The 13,485-nt window shown below is 38.7% G+C and overlaps 1 protein-coding gene across 3 annotated transcripts in view; it reads right to left on the bottom strand.

Annotated features, from left to right (window-relative positions):
- Positions 1 to 13,485, bottom strand: part of FBH1 (F-box DNA helicase 1) — a 217,617-nt gene that overhangs the window by 67,781 nt on the left and 136,351 nt on the right. For all 3 annotated transcript variants that reach the window (XR_002743636.2, XR_006600266.1, XR_006600267.1), the window contains exon 23: positions 10,458 to 10,612. The gene's annotated coding sequence lies outside the window, so the exon portion shown is untranslated. The remainder of the gene's footprint in view (positions 1 to 10,457; positions 10,613 to 13,485) is intronic.

The following is a 13,485-nucleotide window of genomic DNA, read 5'->3' as shown; positions in this document are numbered from 1 at the left end:
ATGTACATGGACTATAAGCTCCAATCAAAAGATATAGGATTATGGAATGGATAAAAAAGCAAGACCCATCTGTATGTTGCCTACAAGAGACTCATTTCAGACCTAAAGACACATGGAGATTGAAAGTGAAGGAATGGAAAAGCATTTATCTTGCAAATGGAAGTGAAAAGAAACCTCGGGTAGAATACTAATATCAGACAAAATAGACTTCAAGGCAAAAATAACAAGAGAAAAAGAAGGATGCTATATATATATATCATCATAAAAGGAACAGTCCAACAAGAAGACATAATAATTATAAACATGTATACACCCAATATGAAAGCACCCAAAAACAAAGCAGCTCATAATAAACATCAGGAAGTAACTGATAGTAACACAGTAATAGGAGGGGACTTTAACATCCTACTTACATCAATGAATAGATCATCCAAACAGAAAGTTAACGAGGAAATAGTGGCTTTGAATGGCACATTGGACCAGACAGATCTAACAGATATATTCAGAACACTCTGTCCTAAAATAGAATACATATGCTTTTCAAGTGCTCATGGAACATTATCCAGAATAGATTACCTGTTAGGCCACAAAACAAGCTTCAACAAATTAAAAAAGATTAAAGGATGCCTGGGTGGCTCAGTCTGTGTCCAACCTTTGGTTTCAGCTCAGGTCATGATCTTGTGGTTCATGGGTTCAAGCCTCTGTGCTGGCAATGCAGAGCCTGCTTAGGATTCTCTCTCTCTCTCTCTTCCTCTCTCTCTCTCTGCCCCTCCCCTACTTGCACTCTAAATAAATAAATAAATAAATAATAAACTTTTTTAAAAAACTTAAAAGATTGAAGTCATACCATATAGCTTTTCTGACCACAATGCTATGAAACTAGAAATCAACCATGCGCGCACACACACACACACACACACACACACACAATCTGGAAAAAACACAAATACACAGAGGTTAAATAACATGCTACTAAACATTAAATGGGTCAGCCAAGAAATCAAAGGGGAAATTTAAAAAAATACATGGAGACAAATGAAAATGAAGACACAATAGTCCAAAATCTTTGGAATGCAATAAAAGCTGTTCTAAGAGGGAAGGTTATAGCGATACAGGCCTACTTCAAGAAACAAGAAAAATCTCAAATAGACAACCTAACCTTACACCTATAGGAGCTAGAAAAAGAAGGACAAACAAAACCCAAAACCAGTAGATAGAAGGAAATAAAGATTAGAACAGATATAAACAAAATAGAAGCTAAAAATACAATAGAACAGATCAATGAAACTAAGACTGGTTCTTTGAAAATATCAGCAAAATTGGTAAGCCTTTAGCCAGACTCATCAAAGAGAGAGAGAGAGAGAGAGAGAGAGAGAGAGAGAGAGAGAGAGGACTCAAATAAAATCAGAAATGAAAGAAGAGAAATAACAGACACCACAGACATATAAAGGGTTATAAGAGAATATTATGAAAAATTATATGCCAACAAACTGCACAACCTAGAAGAAATGGATCAATTCCTAGAACCATAAAACCTTCCAAAAGCAAATCAGGAAGAAATAGAAAATTTGAACAGACCAATTATCAGCAATGAAATTGAATCAGTAATCAAAAACAAACAAACAAACCAAAACAATAAACAAAAGCCCAGGACCAGGTGGCTTCACAGGTGAATTCTACCAAACATTTAAAGAAGAGTTAATACCTATTCTCAAGCTATTCCAAAAATAGAAGAGGAAGGAATGCTTCTAAATTCTTTCTATGAGGCCAGCATTATTCCGATACCAAAACCAGATAAAGATACTACCGAAAACACACACACACACACACACACACACACACACACACACACACACACGGAGAGAGAGAGAGAGAGAGAGAAAACTACAGGCCAATATTTTTGAGATGCAAAAATCAACACATATTGGCAAACTTAATCCAAAAATACATTAAAAATATCATTCACCACAATCAAGTGAGATTTATTCCTGGGATGCAAGGGTGGTTCAACATTTGCAAAGCCATCAACATGATATACCCCATTAACAAAAGAAAGGATAAAAAACATGATCATCTCAGTAGATGCAGAAAAAGCATTTGACAAAACACAACATCCAGTCAGGAAAAAAAAAAAACACTCAAAAAAGTATATTTAGGGGCACCTGGGTGCCTCAGTCGGTTAAGTGTCTGACTTCGGCTCAGGTCATAATCTCGCAGTTCATGAGCTCTAGCCCTGAGTCAGGCTCTGTGCTGACAGCTCAGAGTCTGGAGCCCGCTTCTGATCTGTGACTCTCTCTCTCTCTGCCCCTCCCGGGCTCACACCCTGTCTGTCTGTCTGTCTCTATCTCCTCTCTCTAAATAAATACATAAATTTTTAAAAAGAAAAAAAAAAGAAAAGAAAAAAGAACCCTCGTGAACTGTCAGTGGGAATGCAAACTGGTACAGCCACAATGGAAAACAGCATGGAGGCTCCTCGAAAAATTAAAAATAAGATTACTCTATGATCCAGCAATTCCACTACTGGGTATTTACCCAAATAATAAAAAACACTAATTAGAAAAGATATACGCACTTCGATGTTTATCATGGCATTACTTACAATAGCCAAATTACAGAAGCAGCCCAAGTGTCCATTGATAGATGAATTGGATAAGGAAGGTGTGGCGCATATATATATATATATATATATATATATATATATATATATACACACACACACACACACACACACACACACACACACAACGGAATATTACTCAGCCATAAAAAAGAATAAAATCTTGCCATTTGCAACAACATAGATGGATCTAAGGGGTATTATGCCAAGTGAAATAAATCAGAGAAAGACAAACATCATATGATTTCACTCATATGTGGAATTTAAGAAAACAAACGAACCCAGAAAATAGAAGACAACCAAAAAACAGATCCTTTAACGATAGAGAATAAACTGATGGTTACCAGAGAGGAGATAGGCAGGGAGATGGGTCAAATACGTGAAGGGAATTAAGAGTACACTTATAATGATGTGTCACTGATAACGTCTGCAGTTGCTGAATCACTGTATCATTCATCTGAAACTAATGTAACACTGTATGTTAACTGGAATTAAAAGCAAAATGTGATGTGCCTCTCTCCCACATCTGTGCTGAATGAAACTTTGAGAGAGAGCACCTGTCTTGCAACAGCAAGTTTCCACGTAGAAGCTTTTCTGTGAGCCTGGATCGCAGTGTGAAATCCCAGAGCAGGGTCTTAGGCAAACTGTGATAAATGTAGCTTGAATAAGAAACAAACTTGTATTGTTACAAGCCACTAATAGGTAATGACTGTTTGCCACCGAAGCCCAACCTGCCTGATTCTGATTGATGCGCTACCATGCAGAGGTACATAGAAATTGTAGCTTTTGTTTATTTTTTTTTTGAGAGAGAGAGTGAGCGGGGGGGGGGGGCAGACAGAGGGGGACAGAGGATCCAAAGTGGGTTCTGTGCTCACAGCAGCGAGCCCAATGCAGGGCTCGAACTCACGAACCGCGAGACCATGACCTGAGCCGAAGTAGGTTGCTCAACCAACTGAGCCACCAGGTGCCCCGGTATTTAATCCATAATGAATCAGCCTCACCCACTAGTTGGCAGGAGAGTTAAAACAAAGTAAACAAAATATCCTATCCAATTTAAACAATTCCTGTGGGCAGTGTTCATCCTCTTTTTAATAAAAATGCTCAGTGTCTCAAATATCCTCTCTCGGCTTCTTGCCCAAAGATGGTTTGCAGGCTCATTCAACTTCACAGCCATGGGAAAGAGTCAGGGTCCCCAAAATCCACCCTCTGCTTTCTCCAGACCCCCGTAATGATTGCCCAGCTGGAATTTTCAGCTGCAGCTGTGCGGGTCATGAATTGGGCCCCTAACTTTCTAGGTGTGACCCCCACCCCGATGTCTCCTCCCTGCGGACCTGGATTCCCCTCTGTCCTGACAAGCTTCAGAGACCATTCTGGGGGCTCTGAGACCCACCTAAGCTGTCTAGGCTTCCCTCACGACACTCAGCCCGCTGGAAAGATTCCCGGCCAGACTGTGACGAACTTCTGCGTCCCGACTGCAGAGTCTCTTTGCTCCTGAAACATGACAGCCTGGGTTGGGGGAGGGTGGGGGGGTGGGGGTGCATATGGCTGTGCCTCACGCTGGTGTGGGGACAGATCGGGAGGCACAGCTTACATAAGCCCCAACTGAGAAGGCAGCCGGCCTTCTTTCCTCAGAATCCCCCACATCTGACCCCATCGTGACCTGCCTCCCTCTCTACCTACCTTTGCCTCACCAGGTCCTGGACAAGAAAGGGACAGACATTCCCCCTCGCCCAGTTCATGGTGTCTGCACTTCACATATAAAACTCTAAAAAGCAAAAAATAAACAATAAATAAATAAATAAAATTCTAAAAAGCTAGCCACCAAACTTAACAATATGCTAGACAGGGAATGGCTGGTAATTCTTTCTCAAGAACATAACCTGGCCAAAACCCTATTTAATCTTTCACTCCAAAATCCTTTTTGGGATAGTTTGTGAAGCACACAAGAAAAAGTGTTTTTGTTTTACAAAAATTGATGTAACTTCCTGATATTCCATGTCTGCATTTGTAAAGTGTAGGTATTCACTTCTTCGATGCCTGAATGAAATGTCTGTATGAAAAAAATTTAATGTCTTTGACATCTAGAAAGCACTCAATGAGTGGTGGCTATGAAAATTATCAACATTAGTGATGATAATAACGAATCAAGATCAGCTATTTATGGTGTGCATGGGTGGCTCAGTCAGTTAAGCATCATACTTCGGCTCACGTCATGATCTCATGGTTCATGGGTGTGAGCCCTGCATCAGGCTCTGTGCTGACAGCTCAGAGCCTGAAACCTGCTTCAGATTCTGTGTCTCCCTCTCTCTCTGCCCCTCCCCCATACACACTCTGTCTCTCTCTCAAAAATAAATAAAACATTAAAAAAATAAAAAAAAATTTAAAGCTTGAATGCACTCCTACAATTTAACTCAGAACTTTTATTCCTAGAATAATTCTAAGGGAAATTTATAAAAATATATATAAGTATATTCTCTATGAATTTATAGATATTTATCTATATAAATTCATAGAGACAAAAACATACATATGTATATACATATGTAATATATATAGACATGCATATATAATTTATATAAAGATACATTATAAATATGCATACAATATACACATTTGTATGTATACATGTATAAATATATATATACACACAATACATACACACACATAGTGTTTTTACACAATGTTCATAGCAGCTTATTCATAATTACCAAAAACTGGGAACAACTCAATGTCCATCAATAGGAGAGAGAACAGATTGTATATACAATAATGGAATCCTACCCCCCCCCCCAATAAAAAGAAACAAAACACTGATATAAACAAGATAAACTTCAAAAAACACTATGCTGAGCAAAAGAAGCTAGACACAAAGGACCATACACTGTATGATTATATTTAGATGATTTGAGAACAGGCAAACTAATGTATGATCAAGGAAATCAGAATGGTGTTGCAGGGATGGGGGTGTGTGTCAGAACTGACTGGGAAGGGACATCAGAGATCTTTCTGGAGTATTGAAAATTCCCTATGACTTGATAGAGGTTTGGGTGTGTGCGTTGCTCAAAATTCATTATATAAAGTATTTATCAGCTAAAAATGTTAATCCTATTTTGGATATCAGAAGATATCACCATTTTTCATTAAATCCAAGATGCTATCAATTGTAAGATTCATCATTATTTTATGTACTGGAAAGAAAGAGAAAGTTAGAAAGAAAGAAAGAGAGAGGGAGAGAGAGAGAGAGAGAGAGAGAGAGAGAGAGAGAGAGAGAGAGAGAGAGAGAACCAGTGGGGAGGGACAAAGAGAGAGGGGGACAGAGATCTGAATTGGGCTCCTTGCTGACAGTAGCAAGCCAGATGCAGGGGTCCAACTCACGAACCCTGAGATCATGACCGGAGGCAAAGTCAGAAGCTCAAAGGACTGAGCCACCCAGGTGCCCCCAATCAGACTACTGTTTGCCTTACGTGGGTACGGGCGACATCCAGGTAAGGCTGTAAGCTCTGTAGTATCAGCCAATGGGGAGCCAGAGGAGGGACTTGTGTGCTAGGAGCCAATGAGGAATCAGGGGAGGGGTTTGTGTGTTAGGAGCCAATGAGGAAGCAGGGGAGGGACTTGGATGCTAGGAGATAAATTGTCTGCTGTAACTGCCTGGAGTGTGCAGACACCTGCTCTTGCAAGAATGTTGACTAAAGAAGCCTCACCTCACTGTGCTCTGAGTCTCCTCGTCCCTCCTTTGATTGGGTCAGTGGGCTTATTTCTCACACTGATATTGTTGCAGGATTCTTTACCTCAATACCTGGGGTTCATTGTCTCCCTGCTTGGAAGAATGAAGAGGTGGACACAGAATAAAGTGAGCAGCAGGCAAGAATTTTATTAGAGTATAAAATCAGAAAGTAAGAACAGTGTGATGGCTCTCTTCACAGAGAGGGGACTATAGATAAGGGGCTTTGTTTCACAGGGTTCGGTCAGCCCCTCTCCTTCCCCTGTTTCTTCTCAGGTTCTACTGTTATTGGCTAGCTGACTCTAAATGCCTCATCATTCATTTTTGACTGGCTCATTTCCATTGTATCAGCGGTGGTCTAGGGCCATACCGTCCTTGTGGGTCATGCCTTTTATTGTCTACTTATTTTTAGTCAGGTCCTTTATTTGTCAAATTCCTGAGGAAAACCTGAGGGGGAGTAAGTGGTGTCTGTCACATTCTTAACAGGACTTTATGCCTGGGGGACTTTGCTCCAGGTCAGATGTTCCCCAGAAGGAATGTTTTGAAATATGTGTTTTTCCCCATGCAGGGAACTTCAAGTCCTAGCCTCTCCCTTTCTGCCTGCTGAATCCTATCTTTCCCTATCATAATATTTTATGAAGAATTTGTGCATTGACTTGGTGAAAAACATGCTTCTCAATTTTCTTTTCTTGTAATGCTTTTGCTCATGTAGTATCAGGGTAATGGTAGAACTTTGTTGAAGTCATCAGTGCCTGGAGTTTTCTTTGTGGGAAGGTGTTTAACTAACTTCCTTTGATAAATGTAGGTATATTCAGGTTCTGTATTTCTTCTTGGGGTGATTTTTGGCAGTTTCTGTCTTTCATTGAATTTATTCATTTCATGTAAGTTACCAAATTGTTGCTCTTAATATTTCTAATTATCCTTTCAATGTCTGTGGCATCTGTAGTGACATGTATTTTTTAATTCATATTGTCAGTAATTTATCTATTTTGTCACTTAAAAAATCAGTCTGGCTATAGGTTTATCAACTTTACTCCTTGTTTTTAAAAACTACCTATTATTGTCCTTGATTTTCTCTATTGGTTTTCTGCTTCAATTTCAATGATTTGCTGATAACTTTATTATTTCCTTGATTCTGTTTACTTTTACTTTTATTTGCCCTATTTTTTCCTTCCTTTAAGTGGAAGTTGAGATAATCAAATTGAGATTTTTCTTTCTCTTTTTTATTTAGTTTTTAAATATTTAGTTATTTTTGAGAAAGAGAGAGCGAGCAGGAGAGGCGCAGAGAGAGAGAGGAAGACACAGAATCTGAAGCAGGCTCCAGGCTGTCAGCACAGAGCCCGGTGCAGGGCTTGAACCCACAAACCGTGAGATCACGACCGAGCTGAAGTCTGGTGCTTAACTGACTGAGCCACCCAGGCACTCCTCTTTCTTTCTCTTTAATACAGGCACTCTATATAAGTGCCTCCAAGTCTATATAAGTTTCCCTCCAAGCTCCACATTAGCTGCATCTCACACATTTTGAAATGCTGTATTTTCATATCACTTAGTTACACATTTCTATCTCATCTTGTGTCTTCTTCCTAGACCCATAGATCATTTGGAAATATTTTGAATTTCCAAATATTTCAGAATTTTCAGGTATCTTTCTGTTAACGATTTCCACTTAAATTATGTTGTGGTCAGAGACTATAGAGAGTATGGTATGAATCCTTTTACATTTATTGAGGTTAATAATAAAATCTTTTTTTTTTCTGACCCAGAAAATGACCTATCTTGGTGGCATGTCCCACGTGCATTTGTAAAGCATGTGTATTATCCTTTTGTCAGATGGAGCATTCTATCAACATCGATTAGGTCTAGTTGGTTGGTAGTATTTTCAGCCTTCTGTGGTCTTAATATTGATTTTTTTTTGGTCTAATTGTTCTATCAGTTACTGAGATAGGAGAGAGGGACTGCATTCCAATCATTGTAGATTTATTTCTCCTTTCAGCTGCTAATGTGTTTTGAAGCTGTTATTAATTACTTTCACATTTAAGACTGCAGAGTCTTCTAGGGGTGCCTGGATGGCTCAGTCACTTAAGCATCAGCTTCGGCTCAGGTCATGATCTCACAATTTGTGAGTTTGAGTCTTGTGTCAGGCTCTGTGCTGACAGCTCAGAGCCTGGAGCCTGCTTTGGATTCTGTGTCTCCCTCTTTCTCTGCTCCTCCCCAGCTCATGCTCTGTCTCTGTCTCTGTCTCTCTCTCAAACTTAAAAAAATTTTTAAAAATATTTAAAAATTGTAGGACCCTTAAGAATTATGCTAAATCTACTCTGCCTATGCTCTATAAATGTAACAACAAAACCTGGGTGACAGCACATCTGTTTACAACATGTTTACTGAGTATTTTAAGCCCACTGTTGAGACCTACTGTTCAGAAAAAAGGAATCCTTTCAAAATATAACTGCTTATTGACAATGCACCTGGTCACCCAAGAGCTCCGATGGAAATGGACAATGAGATTAATGTTGTTCTCATGCTGCTGACACAACTCCCACGCTGCAGCCCATGGATCAAGGAGTCATTTCAACTGTCAAGTCTTATTATTTAAGGAATACATTCCATGAGGCTATTGCTGCCATTCGTCTGATGGATCTGGCCAAAGAAAATTGAAAACTTTCTGGAAAGGATTCACCATTCCAGATGCTATTAAGAACACTCATGATTCGTGGGAAGAGGTTGAAATATCAACACTCACAGGAGTTTGGGAGAAGTTGGTTCCAGCCCTAGTGTGTGACTGTGAGAGGCTCATGACCTCAGTGGAGGAAGTCACTGGAGATGAGGTGGAAAGAGTGAGAGGACTAGACTCAGAAGTGGAGCCTGAAGGTGGGACTGAATGGGTACAGTCACGTGATAATCATGAGCAGGTTAGGAGTTGCTTCTCAGGGAGGAGCAAAGAAAGTGGTTTCTGGATATAGAGTCTACTCCGGGTGAAGACGCTGCGAAGACTGTTGAAATGACAATGAAGTATTTAGAATATGACAGACACTCACTTGATAAAATGGTGGCAGGGTTTAAGAGGACTAACTCCAACTTTGAAAGAAGTTCTACCGTGGGTATGGGTAAAATGCTATCAAACAGCACTGCATGCTATGGAGAAATCCCTCGTGAAAGGAAGAGTCAATCAATGGGGCAAATTTCAGTGTTGTAATGAGTGCACCTGAGTTATGCAGTATAGCAATTGGGTGAGCAAGTAGACCCAGCTAACGAGATGGTGATCAACAGCCACTCAGATATGACCTACAAATGGAATGATATAGGCCACTGGTAGAACCATATGTTGCCTCAAAGACCTAAATCATAAAATATTATAAATTGGGCTAGGTAGGTAACATGACTAGTCAGAATTTTTCCCTAAAATTGAACTCACCAGGTTAAATTAAGAAGTGACCATTACTATTTTTTTTTTGAGAGAGAGAGACTGTGAGTGGGGCGGGGGTTGGGGGGGGACAGAGGGAGAGAGAGAGGATCTCTCTCCCCCTTCTTTCTGCCTCTACTCCTGCTCTCTCTCAGCACAGAACCTGATGCGGGGCTCAGTCCCACGGCCCTGGGATCATGATCTGAACTGAAATCAAGAGTCAGAAAGTCAACTGACTGAGCCACCCAGGTTCCCCAGAAAGGACCAATATTAATAAGTTTTTATAGATAGACTCATCAGAATAATCTTATATACCTTATAACCTTAAAATGTTCTTTCAATTGTATTATAAATTCAAGTATTTATGAAGTTTGTGTATAATAATAACAGGCTTCCTTTTCTTTAAAAATACAGCATAATTGTATGTTTTTTAAAGTGAAATATAATAAAATTTATTTTAAATCAGTAAGGGGTAATGAAAGTGTGGGGATAGGTGGAATCGTACATTAAAAATGATGAAAATAAAGAATATACTATATATTTTTTCTTCCATCAGGGACAGGAAAATACCATGGCTAATAAAAGGAAAATCTAGAAGGGAAAAAACCCAAGCGTATCTGAAACATAGTTTCTCTTTTCAGGTGTGTTGTTAAGATAACACTTAGTTGTTAGTAAGAGAAAAAAGAAAAATAACAATGACAAATAAGATAGACACTTACTATCTCTTTCAAATTCCAGTATGACTGCTGGGGCTCCCATCATCAGGTCCGCATCTCAGCTAGCAAGCAGGAGGAAGTGTGAAGAATGGCACATCCCCTCCTTTTATGGTTGTTCAAAATGAGTCACAAGATATAAAGCACTTCAGTTGTTGCAACTAAAACAACAAACAAAAAGTGTCTGTTGGTTTTGGAAAAGCATGTAAAGAGAGTGTCTGGAACATAGAACTATCCTTTAGGTGTGAAACAATCTTGCCTAACTGAGCCTCTCAGTCTACCAGAATGTTAGATTTTAAATCTCTTATTGGTTAACCATTTTTGGAAACCTTTTCAGTTTAGAAGCCTATTTCAATTAGGTCTATTATTAATTAAAAACAGCCACTTTATACTAGAAGTCTCCCTAATAACATGGTCAAAGTAAACTTTCACTGGAAAGCATATCTGTAAAACTGTATCACAACGGTTGGCTTTACATGTTTCAATTAAAGAAAAAATTACCCGGGGGGGGGGGGGGGGTCTGGGTGGCTCAGTTGGTTAAGCATCCGACTCTTGATTTGGGCTCAGGTCATGATCTCACGGTTTGTGAGTTCAAGCCCCACATGGGGCTCTGCACTGACAGTGCAGAGCCTGCTTGGTAATTTCTCTCCCTCTTCTTTCTGCCCCTACCCTGCTCCTGCTCTCTCTCTCTCTTTCAAAATAAATAAACTTAAAAAAAAAGTAATCACCCATGAATTAAAAATTCTGTTTTAAAAACAAGATGTTTAATGTCCTCATTAGAATTTTTTAATTTAATTTTTAAAGCAGATAATTTGTACAATATGTTTCAAAAAAATTTTAAGAGATTAATATTCAAAAAATATAAAGAACTTGCAAAGCTTAATGTCAAAAAAACAACCTGATTAAAAAGTGGGCAGAAGACATGAACAGACATTTTTCGAAAGAAGACATACAGATGGTTAACAGACACAAGACAGGATGCTCAACATCATGGATCATCAGGAAAATACAAAGCAAAACTACAATGAAATACCACCTCACACCCATCAGAATGGCTAAAATAAAAAAGACAAGAAATAAAAGTGTTGGTGAGGATGTGGAGAAAAGGGAACCCCCGTGCACTGTTGGTGGGAATTAAATTGGAGCAGCCACTGTGGAAAACAGTATGGGGGTTCCAAAATAATTAAAACTAGAACTACCAGAATTTCAAGCAATTCTACTTCCAGCTATCTATCCAAAGAAAATGAAAACACCAATTTGCAGAGATTTATGCACTCCTTTGTTCACAGCAGCATTATTTACAATAGCCAAGATCTATAAATAACCCAAGTGTTCTTCTGTAGTTGAATAAATTGTTGTATATGTACATAATGGAATATTAGTCAGCCACAAAAAAGGAAAGAAATCTTCCCATTTGCAACAACATGAATGGGACCAGAGGGTATTATGCTAAGTGAAGTCAGACAAAGTCAGACAAAGACCATATGATTTAACTTATATGAGGAACCTAAAAAACAAAACAAGCAAATAAACAAAACAGAAACAGACTTAGATACAGGAAACAAACTGTTGGTTACCAGAGGGGAGGGGAGTGAAGTGATGAGAAAAATAGGTGAAGGGGATTGACTGATTGATTGGTACAAACTTCTGCTTGTAAAATAAATAAGTCATGAGCAGGTAGTGTACAACACAGGGAATATACTCACTATTGTGAAAACTTTATATGGTGACAGATAGGAACTAGAGTTATCATGGGGATCATTCTGTAATGTATAAAAATATCAAATCACTATGACATACACCTGAAACAAGTAGGATCTTGTATGTCAATTATGCTTCAAGGAAAAGAAGTAAAAATAAAGGTATACATTGAAACACCCCCTGTCATCCCCATCTCCCAACTATCCAGTTACCACCTCCACAGGGAAGAACATGCATGGGTCTCTTGTGTGCTTTTCCATTGAGTACTGAATATGTGTGCAATTACAAGCAAATATATTTTTATTTTCTCCATTCTAACACAAGAGGTAGTGTGCTATGCACACCTTTGCATGTTGTTTGCGTATGTGTTTTGTTAACACTATATCTTGGAGATCTTTCACGTTAATAGGAGAGCAAAATCTTTTTATAACTTTATGGCATTGTCTTGTATGCATGTTATATAACCCATACAAACATTTCCCTATTGATGGACATTTGGATTATTTCCAATAGTCACAATTATTAAGATGTTTTTTAACACACTGTTTATGACATAGCTCCAGAAATCATTTAGGGGGAGAGAGAGAGAGAGAGAGAGAGAGAGAGAGATGACTCTAACTGTGACACTAAATAAAATAAAATAATTTTAGGTTCACAAATAGTTTGTTTCAACTCAAATTTACAGATTTGAGTAAATTTGTTACATTTGTTACATGAGTAAATTTGTTACATTTAAGAAATGTAAATTTCTTACATTTGTCATTTGCAGATTTGTTACGTTTAAGAAATCACAATATCTAGGGGCGCCTGGGTGACTCAGTTGGTTAAGCATCCAACTGCAGCCTAGGTCAAGTTCTCACTGTTCCCAAGTTCGAGCCCTGTGTTGAGCTCTGCGCTGACAGCTTGGAGCCTGGAGCCTGTTTCAGATTCTGTGTCTCCCTCTTTCTCTCTTCCCCTCCCCCACTCGTGCTCTCTCTCTCTCTCTCTCAAAAATAAAGAAACATTAAAAAATTTTTAAAAAGAAATTACAATATCTCTGAAATATCACACATTATAGACATTTTATTCTTAACAGGTTACGTCAAGAATTCTTTTGAAAAAGCTGATGGAAATTATGGGTCCTTTCTGCAAAAAAAGTGCACACACACACACACACACACACACACACACACTTCTGCAAAATGTTCCAAGAGGTTGTGGGTTACCTATTGTGGTTGGTCATAGATCTAAGATTTAAAAATTCATGACTCAAACTCATTCCAGGAAATTACTATTCCTGATTTCTAGCATGGTGAAGGAAGAGAAAAATTTTAATAGCCGTCTGAATAACAAG

This window comes from Felis catus, chromosome B4 (genome assembly GCF_018350175.1).
Source record: "Felis catus isolate Fca126 chromosome B4, F.catus_Fca126_mat1.0, whole genome shotgun sequence".
Lineage (NCBI taxonomy): Eukaryota > Metazoa > Chordata > Mammalia > Carnivora > Felidae > Felis > Felis catus.
The sequence above is the reverse complement of the archived record's forward strand: the minus strand, read 5'-3'. Positions and strand labels throughout refer to the sequence as shown.